Here is a 6,989-nt window from a genome sequence, read left to right on the forward strand (position 1 = left end):
TAACTGAAGTGAATAATTATTGCAAATATTTTAATCTATAAATACGATATTGAATAGCATTAAAGGTCATTCACAGAACAAAAGCGGGTAATGAATATACATCTGTGTGTATATGAACACGGTTGTATGCCACTAATTATCAGAACAACTATAAATTGGACCGAACAATTTCAGAACAGTGCTTTATTGATAGTTACTATTTTATAAACCAGGGAGATAATACTATTGTAACATTCATATTGTTTCAAAGGATTTTTAATCTATTTCTAGAAGGTTTTTAATTCCTCCGCTTATTCAACAGACTTTATATATCAATATAAATATATTGAGCAGTGTTGGCCGGGTGGATTCAGCGTGCGACTCTCATACCTGAGGTCGTAGGTTCGATTCCTGGCTGTGCGCCAATGGACTTTCTTTCTATGTGCGCATTTAACATTTACTCGAACGGTGAAGGAAAACATCGTGAGGATACCGCCATGTCTTAGACCCAAAAAGTCGACGGCGTGTGTCAGGCACTGGAGGCTGATCACCTACTTACCTATTAGATTTAAAAAAAAATGATCATGAAACAGGTTCAGAAATCTGAGGCCAAGACCTACACAGGTTGTAGCGCCACTGATTTATTTTTTATATCTAATATATAAAATTCTAGTGTCGCGGTGTTTGTGGTTAAACTCCTCCGAAACGGCTCGACCGATTCTCATGAAATTTTGTGTGCATATTGGGTATGTCTGAGAATCGGACAACATCTATTTTCATTCCCCTAAATGTTAAGGGTAGTCCACCCCTAAATATTTTCTTTTTATTTTTAGATATTTTTTTCTGTTTTTATTTTTTTATGATACAACATTAAAAAATACATACAACCCCTAACTTTCACCCCTCTATGATCAACCCCTATTTTTTATATTATAAATGATATACATGTAAAACGACGTTTGCCGGATCAGCTAGTATCAATATAATAATATACAGCAGAATATTCCATATTCCGTCTGAATATGGATTCCATTCGAATTATTTGCTTATATAACAGTATAAATAAGTAGTTAGAGCTTGCTATATTCTGTAGTAGGCTGATAAATTTAAATTTAAGCGAAAAAAAAATACTAGTTCTGAATTGTAAGTGTAATATTTTAATTATTTGTACCATTTATGTTTACCATTATTGTCATATATTTAAGAAAAATACCTTGTTACATATACTATATAATACTGTAGATAAAGCATTTTTGGTGAATTTTAATAATTAAATACATCAGACATTCGTCGTGTATGGTGCCTACTTCTTGTCTTTTACTTCTAATCCGTTAATCATTTAATTAAAGATTAAAATCACGTAATGTCTTCATGAGATCCAACTTTCCTAAAATGAAGTTCTTAATATGTGTTGTTGGGATCCTTTTTGAATTTATCTTACGAAGAATCGTGGCCTACATCTTGTGTTTTCGTTTCGGATTAACCAACTTCACACCGGAGCCATCTGTTCCATTGCTATAGGATATTTTCTTTTCCTCTTTCGAGATCTTGACTGGCTTTTGTGATTTAAAAAGATTTGCACGCAAAACCGCTTATCGCTTCACGTTATGTCGTATTTTGTTGATATTATCATAATTCTATTTGAGTTAGCAATCCGCATATCGTATTAAAATGATAATATATCGAATTGTTATATGTTAGGTTTTATTAGTGTTAGTCTAGTGGCTGCAATGTGCGGCTCTCATCCCTGAGGTCGTAGGTTCAATCCCGGCTGTGCATCAATGGGCTTTCTTTATGAGTGAGCATTGAACATTCGCTCGACGGTGTAGGAAAACATGGTAAGGAAACCGGCTTGCCTTAGACCCAAAAAGTCAACGGCATGTAACAGGAGGCTAATTACCTACTTGCCTATTAGATTGAATGATCAGGATACAGATGTATAAATCTGAGGCCCAGACCTAAAAAGGTTTTTAAGCCATTTACTTTAAGTACAAGGATCTGTATGTATAATATGTACTGTGGAATCGACTCCCGGAGGAAGACCTTCCCTCAGAGATACGACCTCCAAATGTTTAAAAAGTGGGGCAGTCTGCCCTTTTTGGTCGTACCGCAAGCTCGTTTGCCCCCCTATTATATAAAAAAAACATTGCATATTTGTAAATTCCATTACCTTCAAGGTTATTCAAGAATGAACTGAAGACAATTGTTTTATATTTTATAACTAAGAATAAAGGTTTTGCACTAATCAGACATAAGTATATTTAAAAGATATATCCGTAAAGGTACCATTAGAAGAAATCAACAAAAAACTTTAACAGTATTTAACCGAAAGTTCCACAATCGTTATTTTTGCATAGAAAATCTGTAAACTACTTAAGCTTATTAATAATTTATGAGAAATATTTCCAAAGAATTCTTGATAAATTTTCAATATAAATGTATTAAACATTCAAATAATCGTGCCCTTACTATTTCTATAGCAATGATTTTTCGTCTTATTTGATATTTATAAGTAATATTACGAAGCGACTGTTTTAGCTATGAAAGCTAGACCAAATATTCCCACTAAACCTCAAATCGGGCGGCAATTATAACAAAATTGCCAGGATCTTATTGAAAACCAGTTTCAAAGCGTCGTGCCAGTTTGATCTAACTACCTACTAACTAGGTTCCTAGGAAATGTAGATTATATCAGTACAGCATGCCAACCCCGCTTGTTTCACGTTGAGTGTACTTACGACACCTTTGAGCCTTTCTAAGATCGAGCATGAAAATAGAAACACAGGTAATAAAAACTAAATGGGACTATACAACAGTGTACAATAATAACGAAATTAGTGATAGCGATTATCATCTAGGTAAATAGGGATTTATAGCGTTAGAGCATAGACGTTATGCAAATAGAGACTACGCATTTTGACGAGATAAGGAAATCGATTACGGCCAAGAAAACTGACTTACCTTAGAAAACTTCATTTATGCCTAAGATAATTATGTAATCCCACAATTCACATTAGTTAAATTAAACAAACACAACACATAAATATCACTTGTCAATTTATTGTTGTGGGTTAAAACAAATGAGTATAGACAGCGTCAATGCCATGTAAACAGGTATTGTAATGTTAAAACACGAGGTTTCTGAATTTGAAAGGTTTTTGATATGTGCGAGCGAGGTTGCAACGCGTAGAGTCGCGGCGGCGACGCGGCATAGACTGCCCGGGGAGGGGTGTGCGCCGCCCGCCCTAACTACGGGACGCCGATACAAAATTAATACTTGTTTTGCTAAGAGCGATTTCGATTTGTCGGCCCAAATTTGGAAACTTTGATCTTGTTAGCAATTAAAGTTGTCTTAATATATACTTGTATAGAGCCTTTGGACCCTCGAGTTGTAATCTTGAACAGTGTTTCGGCGATGTTAACATTTAACAGCTGTTGAAGAAAGTTAGAAATATTTCATTTGGCTTTTTTCTTAGAATGTCTTTAACTTTGATAAATGACGAGTACCTGTAGAGCGAGCTGGCAGCAATATGGAGAGAACCGCATCTCAATTTTTATTACACTGGAACAGTCCCAATATTTATCAAACTTTGCGGTTGAAGAATACTTCCATTTTCTTCGTTAGAGAACTAACATAACTCTTTATATAAGGTAGTGTAGCTCGTTTGTGTAATTTAAATTTCTCTCTCAAGTTTACATAATACATCGTTTGTACATTGGTTGTAATAAAATGTTCGTGAACATTTTAATGATTCTAGATTAATAATTATTACAATTAAATGAACCACACTTTTCATTTAGAACATTATTTTAATTCAAGTCGTAGCCTCCATTCACAATGCACTAAGAATTGTATAAAGACATAATAGTAGCTAATATAAATAAACCGTCTAAATTAATCTGACCTAGCTTGTTTAATTATTGTAGTAATTTATTATTGTTAATTAAAGACATTTAACAATAAAGAAATTTAATTAAATTTATTTAACCTCAATATTAAATTTAATTATTTGAATTCGGAATAAGCCTTTCTATACCTCACCTCAGTTTGACACTTGTGGTCGTAATGGCGTAGCATCGTAGCGCCCTACGATGACACAGGCTACGAAATACATTATAAGCTAAAGATAGAGCATCCTCCTTAGGCGGTTTTCAACGTATATCGCCAAGCGTTATAAGCATGTTAAAAGCCTGAGGCATTTGCAATTGCACCTCCAAATGACCTTGTAAATACTTAGCCCTAATATAAGCTTTTATAAAATACATTTAGCTCAAAGCAATATTTAAAATACAAATACTGAACAAATAGTTATATACATAAAGTGGTTGACGCAATACGTTTCGAAAAATTAGAGGAATATAGTGTTATAAATTCCAATATACGAAAGTATGTCATATTATAAATATAAAAAGCAATAAGCACATCTAAACAGGTTTCATCTGAAACTTTTACCACAATCAAACCTCAAAGTTCAAAGCTCAATCTAATTTCGAATACACTTTTAAGCAACTACAAAGCTAACGCCATATTACGTTGTTTTTACGAACGTAATAAAGTCCTTGGTTGACCCAATCGCTCCACGTCAGTTCAATATGACGGTGGCAATAATGCGGCCGAGGCTTGGACACGATTAAATTTTTAACATTTCACCGCAAAAGTGCAGCATACAATGAAAGCTGGACGATGAGCTATTTGCTATCTATTGGTTTTTTGTTCATTAAACTCGTTGTAGTTAATTTGAATCGAATGAGTCTGTTTTCATGCGGAGAAATCGATTTTTATTCAAATTATTTGGAGATGACGACATTTACGCCTTAGTGCTGTTTGTAGTGATTAAAAAACTACAAACAGCAAAAATAATAATAATATTGCTATGATTATATAACTTAACGGATAAGTAACTAATTTTGCGAATTATTAAATGTTTTTGTTTCGTTTAAATGTTTTAAAATCTTTCGTAAACTGGATACGTCATAGTTGGGACTTTGAAGTTTTGAGGAACAACATTTATTACTGTATTTTATTGACATAACTTTTAGACATATAAAAACACTTTTTTAACGGATTTGAAGTTATGTTTTATTATAAATTTTTTTTTTTTTACTTTACAGCGTGCGTGGTCACGGTGATTGAAGACAAAAGGTGTTGAATGTCAAAAAGTATCACAGCTGTAGAAAAAGTTGTGTTATCTGTATATATTTCCCCGGAGTTGGTATCGACTAAAAGATGGAGGGTTTTGGCAGAAATGGCTCGTGGTGTCCTCTATTTTCGCGGATTGTTTATCTTGAGATTTTAATTTGGATATTATTGGATCATTTGGATATATTAGTGTTTGACAATTTTTGCACACCGGAAAGCACGCGAAACGTCGGTTAAATTTAAAATTATGTAAAATAATTGTAAATTAATATAATAAAACATAACTTCAAATCCGTTAAAAAAGTGTTTTTAACATTTATTACTATCAATTCAAAAATGGAAACAAAATTATAAAATTTAAAAACCGATCAAATATTAGAGGATATGTAATATGTATACTAAATTAGACAAATTTCATAACCCTCAGTACATTATGGCCTGAATACAAACCCCAGATGCGACTTTAATATGAAAATTTTTGATTCGTTTGCGGTATCTCTACCTTTTCAGACATTTGAAACGTTTGTAACAAGCCCACATTTTCTGCATATTGTTAACGTAGCTTTTGTTGGAGTGGTTTCATTTGAAATATTGTACAAAGATAATCAAATGTTAAGTAGCTATAGAATTTTCACAATTGTGACTCAAATATTTCTTTTATGACTCATGAAACACAATTTTGATTGCATATATTTCAGAGAGAGCAATTCAAGACTCTGATTATTGATGGAAGATAAGGCCGACCCGGTGGGGAAGACTAATGGGAAACTAAAAAGAAGAAATAGGCGGATGACATTACTAAAACAGCTGGCTTGAGCTGGATCCGACTCACCCCGAGGTACCAGAGATCCGTGGTCTGCTCTTGCGGAAGACTTCATGCAAATTAATTAATAAATCGATATAACTTAGTACAGATAAAAAAAATAAAAAGGAATAGTGTAATTTATGTTACATAAATTATTATTTGAAAACCTATATAAAAAAAAATAAACTTGAGAGGTGTCAAGGGACACCCGGATGGAACGAAGTTCCTTTCGATTAATTTATATTTTAAATGGTATCATACCAGTATGATAGATTTTCTCGACACCAATATTATATTTCATCGTCTATTAAAGTTTTAAGAGACCAGGAATCTAGAAGAGGAAGAAGTATGATGTCCTTGTGCTACGCTGGGATTAAATAGTAAAATAACCTAAATATAAAATTAAGTGGCACAATTAATAAGCATATTTCGTGTTTCGTGGTTCAGATATTTTAATTCAGTCTCATCTGGTTCATCTCCTTGTATGTAGGTGTTCTCGTTGTTATATTAGTTCACTAAGTTTTGAATTCGCAGAATTACAATAAATATTTTTTAAAGGTATTGTATTTTGCAAGGAAACTAGGGACTCCACAATTATTGTACAGGGATTCTGGTGTACGTTTACTACGACTAATTTAGTTAAGAGATTCCAAAAATAATTTTAATTTCTTGTCCCTACGAAAAAAAAAAAAGCCAACATCGCGAGGTGTTTCCAGGCGGTCACCCATCCAAATAATGACCTCGCCCGGCGTTGCCTTACTTTGGTGATCGGACGAGAACCGGTGTATTACAATAGCAAATAGCAAAAAAAGTGTCGTGACAACTTTTCGTAAGAATTTTTTCCGTCTAGCCCCCTTTCACAACGCGCGATAAGGAACTTCGTTCCAAATATTGTGTTTTGTAAAACATACAGTAATTATTATGACTTATTTAAACTTTGATTCGGTGAAGCTATTAACAAAAATACTTTATACATATTGACATTGATATTGATATCTATCGTTAACTGTGCGAGCAAGTATGGTACACTCATATAATAAGAAAGATTAAAGCAACGCTGGGGTT

General features: G+C 33.3%; 1 protein-coding gene across 1 annotated transcript in view; it reads right to left on the reverse strand.

Annotated features, from left to right (window-relative positions):
- Positions 1–3,181, reverse strand: part of LOC125057212 (semaphorin-2A) — a 405,445-nt gene extending 402,264 nt beyond the window's left edge. Inside the window, exon 1 of the mRNA XM_047660755.1 lies at positions 2,941–3,181. The gene's annotated coding sequence lies outside the window, so the exon portion shown is untranslated. The remainder of the gene's footprint in view (positions 1–2,940) is intronic.
- Positions 3,182–6,989: the final 3,808 nt, after the last annotated feature.

Source organism: Pieris napi, chromosome 16 (assembly GCF_905475465.1).
Source record: "Pieris napi chromosome 16, ilPieNapi1.2, whole genome shotgun sequence".
Lineage (NCBI taxonomy): Eukaryota > Metazoa > Arthropoda > Insecta > Lepidoptera > Pieridae > Pieris > Pieris napi.